The following is a 21,474-nucleotide window of genomic DNA, read 5'->3' as shown; positions in this document are numbered from 1 at the left end:
GCTTTGATGGAAACCCAGTTCTAAGCAAAGAAGGGAAAGCAGAAAGGTGGAAGGAGTATAGAGAGGGTCTATACAAGGACGATGTACTTGAGGACAATATTATGGAAATGGAAGAGGATGTAGATGAAGATGAAATGGGAGATATGATACTGCGTGAAGAGTTTGACAGAGCACTGAAAGACCTGAGTTGAAACAAGGCGCCCGGAGTAGACAACATTCCATTAGAACTACTGACAGCCTTGGGAGAGCCAGTCCTGACAAAACTCTACCATCTGGTGAGCAAGATGTACGAGACAGGCGAAATTCCCTCAGACTTGAAGAAGAATATAATAATTCCAATCCCAAAGAAAGCAGGTGTCGACAGATGTGAAAATTACCGAACTGTCAGTTTAATAAGTCACAGCTGCAAGATACTAACGCGAATTCTTTACAGACGAATGGAAAAACTGATAGAAGCCGACCTCGGGGAAGATCAGTTTGGATTCCGTAGAAATGTTGGAACACGTGAGGAAATACTGACCCTACGACTTATCTTAGAAGAAAGATTAAGGAAAGGCAAACCTACGTTTCTAGCATCTGTAGACTTAGAGAAAGCTTTTGACAATGTTGACTGGAATACTCTCTTTCAAATTCTGAAGGTGGCAGGGGTAAAATACAGGGAGTGAAAGGCTATTTACAATTTGTACAGAAAGCAGATGGCAGTTATAAGAGTCGAGGGGTATGACGGGGAAACAGTGGTTGGGAAGGCAGTGAGACAGGGTTGTAGCCTATCCCCGATGTTATTCAGTTTGTATATTGAGCAAGCAATAAACGAAACAAAAGAAAAGTTCGGAGTGGGTATTAAAATCCATGGAGAAGAAATAAAAACTTTGAGGTTCGCCGATGACATTGTAATTCTGTCAGAGACAGCAAAGGACTTGGAAGAGCAGTTGAACGGAATGGACAGTGTCTTGAAAGGAGGATATAAGATGAACATCAACAAAAGCAAAACGAGGATAATGGAATGTAGTCGAATTAAGTCGGGTGATGCTGAGGGAATTAGATTAGGAAATGAGACACTTAAAGTATTAAAGAAGTTTTGCTATTTGGGGACCAAAATAACTGATGATGGTCGAAGTAGAGAGGATATAAAATGTAGACTGGCAATGGCAAGGAAAGCGTTTCTGAAGAAGAGAAATTTGTTAACATCGAGTATAGATTTAAGTGTCAGGAAGTCGTTTCTGAAAGTATTTGTATGGACTGTAGCCATGTATCGAAGTGAAACATGGACGATAAATAGTTTAGACAAGAAGAGAATAGAAGCTTTCGAAATGTGGTGCTACAGAAGAATGCTGAAGATTAGATGGGTAGATCACATAACTAATGAGGAGGTATTGAATAGAATTGGGGAGAAGAGGAGCTTGTGGCACAACTTGATTAGAAGAAGGGATCGGTTGGTAGGAAATGTTCTGGGACATCGAGGGGTCACCAATTTAGTACTGGAGGGCAGCGTGGAGGGTAAAAATCGTAGAGGGAGACCAAGAGATGAATACACTAAGCAGATTCAGAAGGATGTAGGCTGCAGTCGGTACTGGGAGATGAAGAAGCTAGCACAGGATAGGGTATCATGGAGAGCTGCATCAAACCAGTCTCAGGACTGAAGACCACAACAACAACAACCCTTTCCAAAACGACTTGACAGACATTGAGGTAAATGGCAGAATCTCTTTAGCCCACATTAGTGCTGCCTATGCGAGCTTGCAAGATCCTACCCTCAGGAGCACCCAGCAACCACAGAGTTGAAACTTCCTGGCAGATTAAAACTGTGTGCCCGACCGAGACTCGAACTCGGGACCTTTGCCTTTCGCGGGCAAGTGCTCTACCAACTGAGCTACCGAAGCACGACTCACGCCCGGTACTCACAGCTTTACTTCTGCCAGTACCTCGTCTCCTACCTTCCAAACTTTACAGGTTCGCAGGAGAGCTTCTGTAAAGTTTGGAAGGTAGGAGACGAGGTACTGGCAGAAGTAACGCTGTGAGTACCGGGCGTGAGTCGTGCTTCGGTAGCTCAGTTGATAGAGCACTTGCCCGCGAAAGGCAAAGGTCCCGCGTTCGAGTCTCGGTCGGGCACACAGTTTTAATCTGCCAGGAAGTTTCATATCAGCGCACACTCCGCTGCAGAGTGAAAATCTCATTCTGGAAACATCCCCAGGCTGTGGCTAAGCCATGTCTCCGCAATATCCTTTCTTTCAGGAGTGCTAGTTCTGCAAGGTTCGCAGGAGAGCTTCTGTAAAGTTTGGAAGGTAGGAGACGAGGTACTGGCAGAAGTACAGCTGTGAGTACCGGGCGTGAGTCGTGCTTCGGTAGCTCAGTTGGTAGAGCACTTGCCCGCGAAAGGCAAAGGTCCCGAGTTCGAGTCTCGGTCGGGACACAGTTTTAATCTGCCAGGAAGTTTCATATCAGCGCACATTCCGCTGCAGAGTGAAAATCTCATTCTGGAACCACAGACTTGTCCAGTGCTACTTTCTGAATTACCTGGTGATCTGTAACAGGGCAGGCTGTAGGGTTGCTACCGCTAGGTACAGACCAATGTCAGTGTCTGTGCAGACTGGACTGGGGTGAATGCACTATTGTTGATGGAGCCACTCATGGTGAATGCATCGTTATTGATGACCACATCATCAGTGCTAGCATCATCAATGTGGTCCAGCTGTGGTGTCGAGGGCCTCTGCGAGTTGTCAGTGGGCGTGGTGAAAGAATCGCCAACATGCAACACTGCAAGTCCACCTCCAGAATGTTCCAGTACTCCTGCAGTGGAAGAAGCGAGATTGACAAGCATCCTGTGTTTGCAACACATATAATAGGCATATATATACTTTCGTTAAGGTTCATCAATGTTGATGTAGCCAATAAGTGATTTTAGACATACATAGTGATAATAATAAATGCTGTGTGGCTAGGGCCTCCCGTCGGGTAGACCGTTTGCCGGGTGCAAGGCTTTTGATTTGGCGCCACTTCGGCGACTTGCGCGTTGATGGGGACGAAATGATGATGATTAGGACAACACAGCACCCAGCCTTGAGCGGAGAAAAATCTCCGACCCAGCCGGGAATCGAAACCGGGCCCTTAGGATTGACATTCCGTCGCACTGACCACTTTTTTTTTGCACGGTAGCCGTGAATCTCTTTATTTTTTAATTTTTTTGTTTATTTGTATATTTTTTACCTAACAAGAGAAATAATCATAGCCATCCCTACGGGGCACCGTCACTTGTGTCCCTGCTAAAAATAATTGAACTCTTACCTCTTCAGGCGTTGCCTTCCTAACTATACGTAACCACCCCCCCCCCCCCCCCCCTCCATTTAAAATGTGAAGAAACAACACTATACGGGAATAACGTGTGTGCGCCAACCCACAAAAACACGATGAAAGGAAGGGGGAAGGGTATTTCTAGTAGGGTGTGGAAGTTATTTTTTATTGTTTTTAATTTTTTTATTTGTTTTATTTATATAGATATCAATGTGCGAACAGTCACAGTTAATCAAGCCTGGAAAACTAAAACAGAATGAAGACACCATACGAAGATAGTAAACATAAATAACACGAAAATAAGTTACCATTTCGTAGTTAGGCTTCCCAGCGACTGCGCCCACTGATAAAGATTGTTCAATATATGATCGTTTTCAGTTCGTTCTGACCTCATCTGTCACTGCCTGGAACATTCCAGCTACACGACGGGCTGTGAAAGGCACTCCATAGGTAGTTTGCGAAGCATTGTCGATATCTGGTATCCCCGGAAATAGCATGATGTCTTTCTTGCAAATAGAGCCAGAAGTCAAGTAAATTCTTTTGTCCGTCACGACAGAGGTAATGGATCGCATGTCCACATATCCAGGTGACGGAGTTGGTTCGAGTCTTGGGGTAAAACGTCTCATCCGGGAACAATAACGTGCGTGCAGATATATGCTCCGGCCTAACTCGTAAGAGAGAAACCAGCATCTGCCGCACTAGGTGCCAAGCCGGTTCCGCCTCTCCACAGCTGAGGCGGTGCTCGTCAGAATCTACTGTATTACAACCCGCACAATTGGGAAATTCTGCCATGTGGATATTGTAGAGAGGTTCTTGCGTCACCAGCTTCCCATTACCGACTACGTACCATTGGGAAACAACTTCGGAATCAAGCATGGCATCGTGTACAGTCTTCCACACCACGTGCCATTGTACATCAGGATATTTTAGTTCGACCACATTTAGGGGGCGGCGTTGCAGCATGTCGTGATATAGGCGTCGAGTTGTGGCCATTCGTGGTGTCGTGAACGCTACACTGTAATAACTTTATCCTAAATAGAAACGTCCTACATAAAAGAGGGGCCCTGGGATGTTCTGTAGCGGCACCGGCGCTCTTAGTGAAGCAGGTCGTCGCGCCGTCAGAAGCAACCTCGTGAGGCTTGTAGGACAACGCCGCAACAGACATAAATGTGAGCTAACATAGAGGGCAATGGCCCTGTTATGGACGTTAACTAGGCCGAGACCACCTTTTTCCTTGAGGAGGGTAAGAGATACGTATCTGATCTTCAGTAACATACCAGTACTGACGAAGTATCCCAGCGCTGCCATAATGCTACGCGCCAAGGGGTTCGGAATGGGTAGCGTTTGGGCGACATGCGGTATGCTGGACGCAAGGTATACATTGGCGTAATGCGCCCGCTGAACGATGTTGAGGGATCGCAAGCGCTGATTTGCAATTCCAGTCCGAATTTGGTTAAGATGGCGTCGATAGTTGAGCGTCGTCGCTCGTCGCATGTCGTTCATGAAGTCTAAGCCCAAGCAGCGGACAGTATCACCGAAGCGTAAGGGGGCAATGTGTTACTACTGTAGCCCAATCCCGATGCTCAAGGCGACGGACTTGTCAACGTTGGTTTGGCTACCAGAAGCTGTACCGTAGGTTGCAATTCAGTCCAAAGCCGCCGCCATTTCGTCAGCTCCACGTATGACGATCACCAAATCATCCGCATATGCGGTGTAGCGAGAGATGAAGCCGCCAAACTGTATCCCAGTGAGCCTGTCTCGGAGACCACACAACAAAGGTTCTAAGGCCAATGCAAATAACAATGTTGATAATGGACATCCCTGTCGTACTGATCGGCGGATCGGCATGGGTGCCGTCAGTCTTCCATTAACAAGAACTCCAGAAGTAGCCCCATGCAGAAGGCGTGTAAACACTGTGATAACGGGGTCGGGGTATTTCATGCGCCGTAGAACGGCCGTGAGGAAAGTGTGGCCCACACGGTCAAAAGGCTGACTAAAGTCGATAGACACCAGAGCTGCCGGCAAAGGCCTCACCCGTGCAAGGGAGATGAGATCTTTGTAACGACATAACGCAGTTCTGATGTTGTTGGGTCCCCCCAAGGAAGTCTGATCGCTGGACAGGAAGTGCAATAGTGTGCTGCGAATACGTTCTGATAGCAGCCTCGAAAAGATCTTGAAGTCGCTGTTCAATAACGTTAAGGGGCGATAATCGTGGACATGATTCCGTCCCTTCGGCTTATGGATGGGGACAATCAGTCCTTCCAAGAACGGTGCAGGCAACGGTATGACCGGGGACATCAATTCCTGACAAATTTCAACCCAACACGGTACAAACAGTTGTTTAAAGGCTCGATAGAACTCTAATGGTAATCCGTCGATTCCTGGTGATTTATGAGGAGCACCTTTACCAATGGCGTCGAGAACTTCCTCTTCTGTCACTTCTCCCAGTGAAGTCGGTACCATGTCTGGTGGAACTGCACTGTGGACATGTGCCGAAACGGTGGCTACCGTCGCCATATCAGGGAGCACTGCTGAATAAAGGTGAGCGTAATGCTTGTTCTACCACGTGTCGACCGTCGACCGTTATCATGTCCGTTACCAGTGCCCTACGGCGCCTCCTGCGCTCCAGGAGCACGTGGTGCATAGATGGTCTTTCTGATTGTATCATGTCTGTAGCACGCGACCGTATAAGAGCGTGCTGAGGAGACAAGCTGCGCTTTCGCGTGATTGGCGATGATCTGCCTGTTAGGTGAGGGCTCCATAGCAAGACATTCTCGTAGGACGGTGTAATAAAAGTTTTCCGTGCTCCTCCTCCACGCCGCCGCTTCCCGGCCGTAAGCCATGAAGGTAGTTTTCCGTGCTCCTCCTCCACGCCGCTGCTTCCCGGCCGTAAGCCATGAAGGTGAGCCTAAGAGCAGGCTTCGCACATTCAATCCACCAACTGAGGGTCGATCGGTAACGACCACGATGCTGTAAGGACGCGTTCCACGGCTCTTCGATAGCAGCTTTACATGCCGTCTCGTCCAGATGGGCGACGTTCAGTTTCCATGGGGGCCTACTGCGCCACACACGTGCAGGTTGGAGGGCAATGGTGCAAATATAGGCTGTGTGGTCGATGAATGCAGTGGGCCAGAGCTCTGCTCCTTTCGTCGCCGTAGAAAGGGTGCTTGTGACGTAAATCCTATCTAACCGACTTGATGAATGACTTGTATAATGGGTGTAACCAGGAGCTGGGCGAGGGATGTAGCATCACGTGTCGAGCAGATGGAGGTCACGCACTAGCATTTCCAAGTCTGCACGCGGGACGTGATGTGGCTGCTGATCAGACGGAGATAAACTACAGCTAAAATCTCCTCCGATCACCATATCGTCTATGCGGCCCATTAATAGACGCGTAATATCTTCCGAAAAAAAGCGAGCCCGATCTCACAGTTATGGCCATGGCTCTTGCACTCGGTAAGTACAGTACGTCCGCAGCCGCCAAGCCTTCCCGTAGCAGGACAGCCACACCACAATCGGTAGAAGAAGCGTGGGAGATGTGGGCGGTATATCCGTAGAAGTCAGGGAAACTAGCGACACACACTTCCTGTAAGAGGGCCACGTCGATGTCCGCCGCATCGAGCATGCGTTGTAGCATTGTTAGTTTGTGTGGTGCCCTTATCGCATTGATATTGATTGTGCCAAGGCGAAAGATGTGCTGCGTAGCCTCTTCACCTACGGTAGACGCCATGGCAGTCGAAGATAACCGCAAGCGATGCCGGACCCACCGAACCGGTTACAGATTAAGAGTCTTTCACGCTAGGAGTGGCATCCCCAATGCCACCCCCTCCCCTGTTACCCGTGCCCTCTCCAGGAAGTTCCTCAACATAGTCCGACGACAGTGGGTGCAACACGATGCTGTGTAGCTGAACGGCACCTTAATCTCTCTCACCCTCGTCGTCTTTGGTAGAGGTGGACGGAGCACCATCCATCGACGCGACCTGCTGCATCTGCAGTGCAAGAAGTAACTGGGCACTCGTAGTATGGGCAAGCGAATCGTCTATACCACTTAGATCCTCAGCAGGCGCAGCATCCATGCCGTCTGACGAGATGTCACCTTCTTGACCAGCCGTGTGTAGGAGGCAATCGTCAGAGGGGGTCCGTCGGCGTCGCTTGCGTCGTCGAGGCGAACGTTGCTTTCGAACGTGGACATCTGTATCCGAATGTGGGAGGCAATCCAGCGTCGTATCACCTTCCGCTAGGAAAGCCGCGGTCGGGACAATGTTCACGTCCACGTCCATCCCATCCTGAACGTTATGTTGCGTCTGGATTCCGTGGGACTGTTGCTGCTGTTGTTGCTGTGGAGGGGGCGACATATGGGTTGGCATTGGGGGTCCTTCCTCTTCCTCTCTTGGTCCTTCTGACGTCGATGGATGTGCTCGATCGCCCGTTTCGTCCTCATATATGGTGCGCATCGTGGTCTGAGCGTACGTGAGGGGCTGGATTATCGTCCCCGTTGGGGAAACGGAGTCTCCCACTGGTATCTGCGTAATTCCGAACATGGCCTTCCTGCACACATCCGGAAGAGGTACGCAGTTGACCGTTGTACATATCATTGCACGACAGCCACCGAAGTTCAAATAGGACGGCACATGTTCTTGAGCTGAGGTTTAATTTTGCGCACACCATTGTAGACCTTATACGTCGAAAAGTTTACCACTTTTCTACAACGTGGCTGATGACATTGCCATATGGTCGGAAGTCGTCCTTGACAACTTCCTCTGGGACCTCGAAGGGGAGCTCGAAAACTCTTACAGTCCTTAGGCCCATGCCTGCATGATCCACCGTCACTGCACAAATATTCCCGTCAGAATGTTTGAATCTGAGTGAGTTCGCGTATTTAGACACCACTGTCGCGCAGACCTCTGCACTGGTCATTTTAACGTAAACCACGCACGCCGTTATAGAAAAATGTATTTCGACGACAGTCGCCGGATATAAACGTAGATCGTCGCTTATGAACTGTTGTATTTCATAGGCTCGAGGGCGCGCGTAATCTGGTTGGAAGGTAATTTTGGTCGGATCGTGGCACCACGTGTGTGCCTTAGTCGCACTGAACTTGGAACAAATACAACTCGCGCCGCGAGAAGGTAAACACAAGCAAGCGCTCACGGTCGCGCACGGCGGGGCGCAGTGGACGTCGTCGCCCAACCGCAGCCGAAAGCAGACTGCCACTGAGCTACCGGGGGCGGACATACATAATAATTATCACTGGGTACGTTAATCACACATTCTAATAATTTCATATTTCATATACAGTTCAGTTCAATATGTTTTGCTATACTCTCATCAAATGCAACTATAAAACAACAACAGGCATCGTAAGTACTGTACGCACGTGTAAATTATCTGCAGAAGAAGAAATAATACTACCTGTGCATCTGATATTCCACGTTGTTGTTGTTCTGGTCTTTGTCCAGAGGTTGGTTTGATGCAGCTCTCCATGCTACCCTATCCTGTGCAAGCTTCTTCATCTCCCAGTACTTACTACAACCTGCATCCTTCTGAATCTGCTTAGTATATTCATCTCTTGGTCTCCCTCTACGATTTTTACCCTCCACACTGCCCTCCAATACTAAATTGGTTATCCATTGATGCCTCAGAACATGTCCTACCAACCGGTCCCTTCTTCTTGTCAAGTTGTGCAACAAACTCTTCTTCTCCCTAATTATATTCAATACCTCCTCATTAGATATGTGATCTACCCATCTAATCTTCAGCATTCTTCTGTAGCACCACATTTCGAAAGCTTCTATTCTCTTCTTGTCTAAACTATTTATCGTCCATGTTTCATTTCGATACATGGCTGCAGTCCATACAAATACTTTCAGAAACGACTTCCTGACACTTAAATCAATACTCGATGTTAACAAATTTCTATTCTTCAGAAACGCTTTCCTTGCCGTTGCCAGTCTACATATTATATCTTCTCTACTTCGACCATCATCAGTTATTTTGCTCCCCAAATAGCAAAACTCCTTTACTACTTTAAGTGTCTCATTTCCTAATTTAATGCCCTCAGCATCACCCGACTTAATTCGACTGCATTCCATTATCCTCGTTTTGCTTTTGTTGATGTTCATCTTATATGCTTCTTTCAAGACACTGTCCATTCCGTTCAACTGCTCTTCCAAGTCCTTTGTTGTCTCTGACAGAATTGCAGTGTCATCGGCGAACCTCAAAGTTTTTTTCTTCTCCATGGATTTTAATACCTACTCCGAATTTTTCTTTTGTTTCCTTACTTCTTGCTCAATATACAGATTGAATAACATCGGGGAGAGGCTACAACCCTGTCTCACTCCCTTCCCAACCAACTGATATTCCACAGTCAGTCTAAAACCCCATGAATTTTGGGCTGAGAATTGCGATGGAATAATTTCACCCATCTTTCATATACAGTGGTATTCCGATCACCTCATTTACATTCTAACAAATCACCCATTAGGAAATCCGTAGTTGGATCATCAAAGATCGGTGATGCTATGCTGTTACCCTGGTCACACATCTTATGGAGATTACTTAGAAAAAAAGGAAACGTCTTCTCAACATTATAAGTAATTCGAATGGTTCAAATGGCTCTGAGCACTATGGGACTTAACTTCTGAGATCGTCAGTCCCCCAGAACTTAGAACTATTTAAACTTAACTAACCTAAGGACAGCACACACATCCATGCCCGAGGCAGGATTCGAACCTGCGACCGTAGCGGTCGCGCGGTTCCATACTGTAACGCCTAGAACCGCTCGGCCACCCCGGCCGGCATTGTAAGTAATTATTAAAAAGCACATACATACGTATAAATATGCACACTTACATTCAAACTCCTGAAAATCATTCACGAGGAAATCCATAATTTCATCATCAGAGAGCGGTGAAATATGCTTTTGACCTTGTCATCAACAGCCAACAAATGAGGGCACTTACTTGCTCCATTAAAATTAATCCAACTGACGTTACCATCAATGATGATGGCCAGACTGATGTGGATGGGAACTGCTCAGCGCAGCTTCTTTATAGTAATGCTAGCGAGCGTTTTCCAGCTTGCACAACACTGACGCAAATATATTTCACTAGCTTCACTCGGCTGAGAAGTCAGCGAGACACTACACTGGTCTGGATGTACATGCATCACAGAGCGCACTGATTTTGCAGATCATGCGTTTTTACGCGGGGCAGGAAGCTCCAAGCCTTGGCGTAGCATATGTGCCGTGCCATGTAGCTTTGAAATGTTATGCACACCAGAGTTGCACACATACCACAAGATGTGTTGCTGTTATTTGAACAGACACCGTGGCACTCAACAGATACCGGTCACTGTGCATGACCCACAACTGTATATTAGTCATGTCTCATAGGGCAAATAGGATGTATCAAGACTTTACTAACCGACTTTCAGAGGTGGTAGCATGGATCAAAACAAGGAAAAAATGTTCAATAAACATTTTTTTACTGCGAAACACACTTTTTTGTGTACTGAACAAGTGCTCTTAGCTTTAAGGTATGCACCTTAGAGCCCCTGTTTACCTGACAATTTTTACTTGCTTTGGTGCACGCTACCACTTCTCAAAATATGGTAAGCAAAGAAGTTTCAGTGGAAGAGGTTTGTTTCGCAGCATCAAGAATGAGGAAGCGCTCATAGCTCTTAAGGTTTGCATTTTTTCTTGTCTTGATCTAGCTGACACGACTAGACACATACATCGAAGGAGGCTGGTAGAGGACATTAAGGTAATGCATGTCAAGCTTAAACTGGGTGCTGGAATAACCTTCAAGCAAATAATAAATGCAGCTTGTCACACACTAAAGAAGAAGAAAAAAATCTACGAGGAGTTTAAAAAATTGCATAGAATCAGCAGTGACAGAGGCGAATGGCGCCTAGAGGCAGGAATGAGGAAGGAAGAGACATGTTAGAACGCCCAGGGTCGTGCCAGTACCAAAAGACATCTGTCAGAATAATTCCATTTCTTTTCCCTGCATTTTATGAGCTAACAGCCATTGGTTCGTTAGTTGAGGGAGCAAATCAAGCTGTAAACAATGTACGAAACACTGAGAAGCAATGAAAAGAAGCTAAAAGCTATAAGACGATCATAGAGGCCATCGCTATCGATGAAAGTGTATATTTGAAACCATACAGTAAAGAACTTTGGTTTTACATAAACAAAGAAAGCCCTCAGATCTGCTTAAAGTCGTCAGAAAATTCAAAATCCTAAGATTTCGCCATGTGTTTATGCAGGATACAATGCTTGAGGCAATGTGAAATTTACAGAGTGTAGGACTATCAGTTTAGATGTTATTGGGGGATATGAAACTCACTGGGCTGCGTATGTTAAGATAAACGGGACTGTCATCTACGAAATTGGCCCATTTAAGATCGCCTGAAGAATTGTGTCGTTACTACACCGACAGGAGTATTCAAGCCACTACATCATTTGAGATTGAGATGCGATGTCGTTCGTTCTAATTCTAAAGGGACTTTCGTCTAAATTAAAAGCAGATTTGAGCGGGGAGAAGTGAGCTACAGATCTGATCGGCCTGGAAACATACAACAGAATAGCTAATGTCACTGAGGTAAATAATAAACTGCATCTAGGGTGTAGGGAAGTTGTGGTAATACCTCCTGGTTCCTACAACACTGACGACTTAAATGCGCATATAAAAACAATCTTTAAAAGGATGTGAGCTACATACAAACCTTAATACGTTTAAAACAGGGATACAAACAACAGAAGAGACAGTGGACGTCAATCGCCAAGATTCAGTATAATCACTACTAGGTTTCTAGAGGAGACAAGTGCTTATGCATAATACCGATAAAATCTACGAGTGGAGTCATCCAGTGGACACACCGTCAGTCAGTACGAATCATGTAGAGTGTAATAACGTGACGAATTCATACCATAATGACAGATTAGTCCAAACTATACGCGCATTGTTTCCTACAGTGCATCCTGGTTATAAAATTGCAGCGGTTAAACTAATCCGATATATTTCCCTGTGACTGTTTCGACATTACACTATCTAGAGCTGAATATTGCAGATGAGAACGTGAAACAAGCCAATTTGCAGTGAGGAAATTACAGTACCTCATAAAAATGGTTCAAATGGCTCTGAGCACTATGGGACTTAACATCTGAGGTCATCAGTCTCCTAGAACTTAGAACTACTTAAACCTAACTAACCTAAGGACATCACACACATCCATTCCGGAGGCAGGATTCGAACCTGCGACCGGAGCGGTCGCGCGGTTCCAGACTGAAGCGCTTAGAACCGCTCGGCCACACTGGCTGGCTTACAGTACGTCAAAATTATGGGTATTACGTATAATATGGCACACCTAACGATCAGACCACTTTGCAGCAGAAGCAGTGAAAGGTCTCTGTTGGATTCCTTTCATGTTAATTTCTTAAATATGTTGTCATTTACGGCATAAATTCCTCTTCTAAATTTACTGTGGTGTTTCTTACTATATGGGAGGAGACTGAGTAGTGGAACGTGTTACTTTTACACATAAACAAGAACGAGCTGTCACACTACTACACTTTAAAGCACAGTTTATATGTTTCCAGGCTGTGGCTAAGCCATGTCTCCGCTATATCCTTTCTTTCAGGAGTCCTAGTTCTGCAAGGTTCGCAGGAGAGCTTCTGTAAAGTTTGGAAGGTAGGAGACGAGAAACTGGCAGAAGTAAAGCTGTGAGTACCGGGCGTGAGTCGTGCTTCGGTAGCTCAGATGGTAGAGCACTTGCCCGCGAAAGGCAAAGGTCCCGAGTTCGAGTCTCGGTCGGGCACACAGTTTCAATCTGCCAGGAAGTTTCACAGTTTATATGTAATTCATGTCACACAGTCTCATATGGAACCTGCATCCGCTTTTTTTTACATACTGTATATGATAAGATACTGTCATCCCCTTCCCTTCTGTGTGAGAGGATGAATGAGCAAATGTATTTCTAGTTGCATGCTTGAGGGTAGCAGACAAGCCTGTCTGCTAGAGAACAGTAGGACCAACGTCGGAACATGTAGCTACGCTTTCTAAAAGCAGAGACGTTTCCATTCTTAGTATGGTCCTGTCCGTCCCTTGTCATGTTGGTATAGGAAGCTGCCCCTCTGGCCACTTCTGTTTGTATTTGTAAGCCACTCTCAGGAAGGGGGCACGGCAGTCTGTCCGCGGCGAGTGTCTGAAGTGGTATGATCTCCGGCTAAGCGCGTGTCTGCTAAGTCCGTAGGACAATGGATTTCTTAAGTTCAGCCTAACTGAAAATTTAATCACCTTTATTTCAGGTTTAGCTCTAAAACACCTAATGATATCTTAAATTGCTACGCAGTGTAATTCGAGTGTGAAGTTCAGTATATATTCCGGTAGTTGCTTTGTCACTACTTTGTAAGTAAAGTGGAACCACGTGTTGATCAGTAACTCTAACTAGCATCATCAATCTTCAGTGCGAATGTGCGTGAGATTATAAAGTGTCGTCTTGACAATATTTTTCAATATAGCAACTTTTCTTTATGTTCAACCCACGTGGGGTCTACTTTGTGAGACCAGTACCACGTGCTTATACAATTGTTTGACCCATCAGGTTAATAGTAAGACGATAGTAACCAGTTCGAGGTTTTTCTTTTGTAAATTGCTTTTCGATCTAATTTATTTTAACTATCAAAATTGTTGTGGAGTTACACGCTTTGTGTAAACCAAGTTGACCACGTGTAGCATGTAGTGTAATCATCAAAGTAGCCCTCAGCTATTCTTTTCGGGAAGATTTCACAGAGAGTTAGTATGAATTTAGTATACCAGTGTGTGGTAGTTACATGACGCACAGGATTGTGCTAAGAACGTAACTTCTTTGGGTGAAAATTGAATCGGTTGGTTGTGGTTAGCCGGCCGAAGTGGCCGTGCGGTTAAAGGCGCTGCAGTCTGGAACCGTAAGACCGCTACGGTCGCAGGTTCGAATCCTGCCTCGGGCATGGATGTTTGTGATGTCCTTAGGTTAGTTAGGTTTAACTAGTTCTAAGTTCTAGGGGACTAATAACCTCAGCAGTTGAGTCCCATAGTGCTCAGAGCCATTTGAACCAATTGGTTGTGGTTAATTTCCTCTTGCATATGTTTCAACGTTCTTCGTGTGTTATTTTATGAATGCAGTGTTGTATGCAGTCTCCCAATCTTGGCTCCATATTTGATGTGTTCCGTAAGATTAGAAACTCACATTTTCACAACCCTAAACAAGGCACCAGTTATGAATCAAGTTTAATATGCTGAAATTTTAAATGTTAAAATAAATGTCCAAATATAAACTGATTTATTTCTTTTTATTTAAATTTTCTTTTATATATATATATATATATATATATATATATATATATCACCGGTTGTTGTATGACTATTAAAAGATTATAATTAATGTTAGTCTGGTTGGGAATTTGGTAAGCTAGATTGGATACCTGGTGAAACATTTGCTCAGTAATGCAAGGTTAACTTCCCCAGACAGCTCACAGCTTTTAACCCGCTTTTACTATCTTGAATATCAGCACCGCTTACACCTCAAATTAAGCAACAACATTACAGCAGAGCATGATAGCATTCGAGAATGATGCGTATTTTAAATGCGCTGGATTGAAACCTCACAATGACCTTACTCGATGTAACAACTCCACTTCAGTATGATGAGCATATCAATAGCCAAAAATTTTATTCACACAAACTGTTTGCCTCATCAGTGTCTAATAATAACGATGAGGTACAAATTATTATTCAGCATCAAGATGGATGGTACTTCCAAGAACGAGCTTCCTATATTTTGTGGGATTACTTAATCTAAGAAAGCCACATCACGACTTACACATAGTGCATTCGCCTTCCTGTTTCGGGAAATAACATTTTAACTTAATGAACTTTAAATTGACTGCACCAGAAATGAAGGGATCACATCTTCACTCAAGATATACGTCTCTGCATCAGCATCAGATCTGAATGCTCTAAAAACGGAGAGTGGTTCATAGACAGATCGATAGATAACATCTTAGGTGTGTGCATTCCATTCAGTATGTTAATGGGCTTCTTTGAAGACAGCAATCGTATAGCAATGAACGCTAAGCAGGAGCTGATTCTAGTTCGAAGCGCTGGGGATAACAACTCGTATATTCAAGGACATAAAGAAGAAGATCATAAAATTTTGCTGGATAAATTCATGTGGAAAGTACCGTATCTACTGATATCAGATGAAGCGAATCTGAAACTTGTATTTGTTGTGAATTCAGGAGTTCAACTGCCTTTAACCTCCAATTCATGTGAGTTGTTTGAATATCTGATCCTGCGACGCTCATTTCACCAAACATGATCCCTTAAAACTTCTGCCCAGCTAGAAACGCCTCGCTTTATTATTCTGGCGCTGCAAACTGGCAGGAAGGGGAGTTTTTAAGAGGATTCAAGGGTATTTGACACCTGTAAACTAACCAATGCGAGAGTTTACATAAACTCCCAGTTTTTTCTGTATGACAATTTACAGCTCGAAATGCATATGGACTATAGTATGATATGTATGCAAAATTTTACACTTCACATTACAAGTTTGATGATGGTTTCAGATGAAAGCTTAGCTCGCAGAAGTTTAAGGAATCATCATTCATGGTGGTGACAGATGTTTCAGAACAATGTGAGGTGGTGAAGAGCAGAACTAGGGACGTACGTGTTGGGTTTGAGTAATCTGCAAACTTCCCCGTAGTCACTGCAGCGTATACATTAATACTGCATGGCTGTCGCGTAAACTGCTAGCTGCCAACAGGAACTGCACATTATGTAGTATAAATGGAGAAACATTACACAACAAACAATGGATTATACAATGAGGCAAAGACTGTTGCAGACACACGAGGATGTTACGACAAGTGCGGACAATTTGCGTTTATAGACGTGACGTTCCTAGAATTCTCCGACGAGGGACAAATACTAAAATTGTTGCTTCAACCAAACACTTCAGCTCTGTGCAGTGTGCAAAAACTCGAAATCGGCGGCGTAGTTGACACGATATTACCACCCAAATCGCTGGTACAAGAAAGGGATGGTGTGTGAAGACAGGGTGTCGTTGCTCTGAGGTTGTGATCATGGAGTTAGCGTAGTTTATGTCAGGTGCTGTGAAAAGACTTCCTGGTTTCAAGAAGTTTATAAATGTACGCCTATCCAGAATTTTGAAACAAAAAGATGTCCTATCATGAAGGATTTGAAGAAGGGATACAGACAATATGGGTTTATGAATGCTTCATGGAATGTATAACGTTTTTTTTTTTTTATCTTATGGAACCAAACTGCGTAGGTCATCGGTCCCTAAGCTTAGACACTACTTAATATAACTTAAGCTAACTTACGCTGTGGACAACACACACACCCATGCTCGAGGGAGGACTCGAAGCTCCGACGGGGGAAGCCGCGCGGACCGTGGCAAGACGCCTCAAACCGCGCGGCTACTTCACGTGGCAGATGTATAACTATTATTCAGGTAGCTTACTAACAAATAAATTGTTTCTTAAAAAGAAAAAGCTTTTTATTAATTTATTCACTTCCTTTTTTTCTGCCTCCTCACTTACAGGCTTTAGGCGAGGCTTAACTTACGCTGTACACTGCACTTGTAATGGAGAAGCACGACGGGCTCCTTGTGTGGTGCAGCGTAGCTGGTAGTCAGGGACCTGCACCAGCAGGAACAAGTGGGCAGTGCGATCTTGGTTGGATTATGCCGACTCTCCTGGAACATTACCGCGATGCTACATTCGCGTGCGTAGTAACTGGTAGTACCAGTCAGCAGGGTTGGATTCCACGTAGGTACATGTGTAACTACAGCTGACTCACGCCGTCACGAAAAGCGCGTGGCACATCTAGACAAGGGCTGCTAGTGTGGTGATAAAAAAACACGAACTTCAGTGCTGCACTAGATTTACATGAGTTGCTGCACTAGATTTACATGAACACAGATATCTGGCTCCCTCGGTACGCGTGTATCCACACCCAGGCACACATGCTGCCCCTATATAAACATTCATCACTTAATGGCTCCTTCTTATTTCATTCTGCTCAGCCACAAAGCGTTCTGCGCACACTTTTGACGAAGGCGCTGGTAGGTGAGCTCATTTGTCGGGCGCTGAGAACTTGGTTGCAAGTATAACGTCGCCACTTTTCGATGAGAGATAATGGCATTTTTCATAAATGATTTACATAAAGGTGAACGTAAGGCTTTTTTCTATACATGCATTTAATTTGTTTTTTGTTTTTCATGTTTGCATGTGATACTCATGTGTTCTTTTGTTGTTTTTTTTTCTTTCGCTGTAAGTGAACAGATCGATATTGATCTATCCCAATAAGCAGCTATGATGCCTTTCCTCACCCACAGCTCGTGTGGTTTCGGTTCGATTACTGAGGATCAGATACAGGCCATCGACAGTGCACTGATGTTATTCTCCACTCACAGCTTATGGGGTATCGATCAAGTTGTGGATGAGCTATCGCAAGTAATGATGCACTTTTTTTAATCAGAGCACACTGTGAGATGACGCCATTCATTGAGAAGCAAATGCGTGAGTAGCAGTTTTACTAATTCTTTGTCAATAATAACAATAATTTTTTATGGTTGCATACAGCGCTTTTTTTTCTTGTTTCTGTCTAGACGTACTTGACGCTCATATTCCAAGGGAAGTGGAAACTGAACCACATTAAAAATACTTTGATTAATAATGAGGAGCCGGCCACTGTCGCCGAGCGGTTCTAGGCTCTTCATTCCGGAACCGCGCTGCAGCTACTGTCGCAGGTTAGAATCCTGCCTCGGGCATGGATGTGTGTGATGTCCTTAGGTTAGTTAGGTTTAATAGTTCCAAATCTATGGGACTGATGACCTCAGAAGTTAAGTCCCATAGTGCTTGGAGCCATCTGAATTTAATAATGAGGAAGATGAGTGACTGAAACCACTTATCAGTGGTGAATCGCAATGTAAATATCAGAAATTAATTTTTATTGGTGGATGTACATGTCTATTGCTTCTACCTGTGTGATACTAATCAATTTAGCTTTTTCTTCTATTGGAAGAATCCGGAGGTGGGCTCAAAAAATCACAGTCAGACCTTCGTTGATCCGCCCATCGACGTCTGTACCACCTTGGCCTAATTGTCGCAGGGCAGTCCCGCCAACGTCTGTCTCGCCTCGTCCGGGTCCATCAGGCTACCACCCCGGCCTAGCGGTAGCAGGGTGGTGCCATCAAAGTCTGCGTCAGGCCGTCAGACTACCGCCCACAGCCTAACAGCTGCAGGGTGGAGCCATCTGTTTCACCTCAGCTGGGATTGTCAGGCTATCGCCCGCAGCCTAGTGGTAGCAGGGTGGTACCATCAACATCATCACTGTGATCTCATCCTGAGGCTGGCAGCAGCAGCCGCACAGCCTGTCTTGCTCACCAACAGTAGGTACATCATGCAGCCACATTAGACTACTCTGTGGTTATTGGTTATGAAGAGAAGAGGCTCTGGGAAGACGTTCAGCTGCGTACTCCAGCTTTATGTGTACTTATACTTTTTTGATCAAGTCAAATGGGGTCCAGTTTCATTGCTCTTCCAGACGATATTGCCGCCAAACAAGTACGCATTCATGATCGGAATCCAGTCCGCCCCCGGTAGCTGAGTGGTCAGCGCAACAGAATGTCAACCCTAAGGGCCCGGGTTCGATTCCCGGCTGGGTCGGAGATTTTCTCCGCTCAGGGACTGGGTGTTGTGTTGTCCTAATCATCATCATCTCATTCCCATCGACGCGCAAGTCGCCGAAGTGGCGTCAAATCGAAAGACTTGCACCCGGCGAACGGTCTACCCGACGGGAGGCCATAGTCACACGACATTATTGTATTGTTGTTGTTCAGAATCCAAATGAGAAACGTGAACACTGCTTCGCATGGTCGCTTCTGGCTTGTGATAGAAATTATCTGAAAAATGCACATCTTACAAACACGTACACGACGTCTAACATCTGTGGGTATTATAAGTTCGAAGGAGTCTCATTTTCCATCACAACTCCAGAGGTTCATGTTTACAGTCTGCATGTATATGAGAAGAAAAGCATGCCAGAAGATGTGAAACATAAAGTAATTGGACCCCTCTACCTTTACAATGTAGCTGGTCAGCGTCCCAAACACATAGGTCTATTTCTATTCTCCGAAGATGGGAAGCAACACTACATCTGTATCAAAAATAGTTCCAATCTACTTTCCACCCAAATGTCGAAAAGGAATGGGGCACAACACTGTTGCCACATATGCCTCAACTCTTTTGCTAAGTATGAGCATTTAGAAAGATTGATTGCTCGGTCCAAGAACCGGTAAGTGTGGAAATGCCCAGTGAGGATATAAAGTTCTTAATGTTTAAGAACACCTATCATCAGGAACGATGTCTCTTTGTTGTATACGCTGACTTTGAGTGCTTGCAAGTTCCTATGGCACGTTGTGAAGGTAATCCCAGTGACTCTCACACCACTTTCACAGAACGACACGTACCGTATGCGATAGAATATCAGTTCGTATGATTCCAGTAGTGATCCCAATGACTCTCACACCACTTTCACAGAACGACACGTACAGTATGCGATAGAATATCAGTTCGTATGATTCCAGTTGCAACAAATTTGATCCATATGTCGGGGATAATGCTGTGAGATGGTTGTTGTCTTCGCTTGAAAAACTTGTGTGGGATTTTGATGGCGTTTATATGATTCAAAAATGGTTCAAATGGCTCTGAGCACTATGGGACTTAACATCTGTGGTCATCAGTCCCCTAGAACTTAGAACTACTTAAACCTAACTAAACGAAGGACATCACACACATCCATGCCCGAGGCAGGATTCGAACCTGCGACCGTAGTAGTCGCGCGGTTCCGGACTGAACGCTTAGAATCGCTAGACCACCGCGGCCGGCGATGGCCTTTATAGCAGAAACATCAATTCACGGGAGAATGATACCCTATACAAGTGGCAGTTCACGTCATATATTTGTGACCTGCCTTTGGATAGAAAAGTGAAGCTTCATGTAGAAATCTTTGTAACCTAACGGGAAATTTACACGGTGTAGCTCACAATGCATGTAACTTGAAGTACAAACTACCACGACACACACTCGTCTTCTTCCATAATTTAAGTGGGTATGATGCTCACTTTCTTGTTGAGTACATGGGTTCTTTTGGGTTGGATGATAGTAAGGTGAATATCGTGCCTGGTAATAAAGAAACAACTCCGCGGTCTAGGGCGCCTTACCATGGTTCGCGCGGTTCACCCCGTCGGAGGTTCAAGTTCCCCCTCGGGCATTGGTGTGTGTGTTGTCCTTAGCGTAAGTTATTTTAAGTTAGATTAAGTAGTATGTAAGCCTAAGCACTTTGGCCCCATAGAAACTTAAACACATTTTTCCAAAGTAGAGAAAAATACATTTCATCCTCTAAACAAACGACGCCAACAATATCACTTCACTTCCTGTATTCACTACAATTTGTGGAGGCATCTCTTCCGAAACTTTTTGATACAGTGCGTCGAGAGGATATGCATATCCCTCAATCTGCATTTCCCAATGACGCAAAGTTTCAGCTTGTAACGAAGAAGGAGGACTTTCTATACAAATACCTGTATTCGATGAAGAGACTCCATACAGCTTGATGTAACCGCAATCAACAGCGAACTCTCAGCTACTGCGATAACAGATGCGGAGTATAGGCACGTGGTGAATGTTTGACAGGATTTCAACATCTCTGATTTATAGGGTTACGCTAAATTGTTCATGGAAACAGATGTGCGTATGTTCGCAGAATTTTTGAGAAATTCCAGAGTGTATGGCTTGTCACGTACACTCTGGATCCTGCATACTATTACACCGGGCTGGAGCTTTTGTGGGACGGAATGTTATAAAAGACGCATATCAACCTCAGATTGTTGATTGATGTTGATATATTGCTTTTCTTTTGAACGCAGCATTCGTGGGGTACTCTCCCAGTGTGTCCACAAGTACACCAAGGTGAAAAACCCATGACTGAGTGAGAGGGAGTACAGGCTTTCTGACAGTTTGAGTTCCACACTTTACTTGGATGTAAGCAGTCTCTAAGGTCAGGTCATGCAGCAAACTGTGCCGTTGGGGGGGGGGGGGGGGGGGGGAGTAAGGAGGGG

General features: G+C 45.0%; 1 non-coding gene across 1 annotated transcript; it reads left to right on the top strand.

The window, feature by feature from the left end:
- The first annotated feature begins 2,336 nt into the window (after nucleotides 1–2,336).
- On the top strand, nucleotides 2,337–2,410 carry Trnas-cga (transfer RNA serine (anticodon CGA)). Its single transcript has one exon. It is a non-coding gene; the product is annotated as a tRNA-Ser (tRNA).
- Nucleotides 2,411–21,474: the final 19,064 nt, after the last annotated feature.

The sequence above is a fragment of the Schistocerca serialis genome, chromosome 3 (assembly GCF_023864345.2).
Source record: "Schistocerca serialis cubense isolate TAMUIC-IGC-003099 chromosome 3, iqSchSeri2.2, whole genome shotgun sequence".
In the NCBI taxonomy this organism is placed as follows: domain Eukaryota; kingdom Metazoa; phylum Arthropoda; class Insecta; order Orthoptera; family Acrididae; genus Schistocerca; species Schistocerca serialis.
The sequence above is the reverse complement of the archived record's forward strand: the minus strand, read 5'-3'. Positions and strand labels throughout refer to the sequence as shown.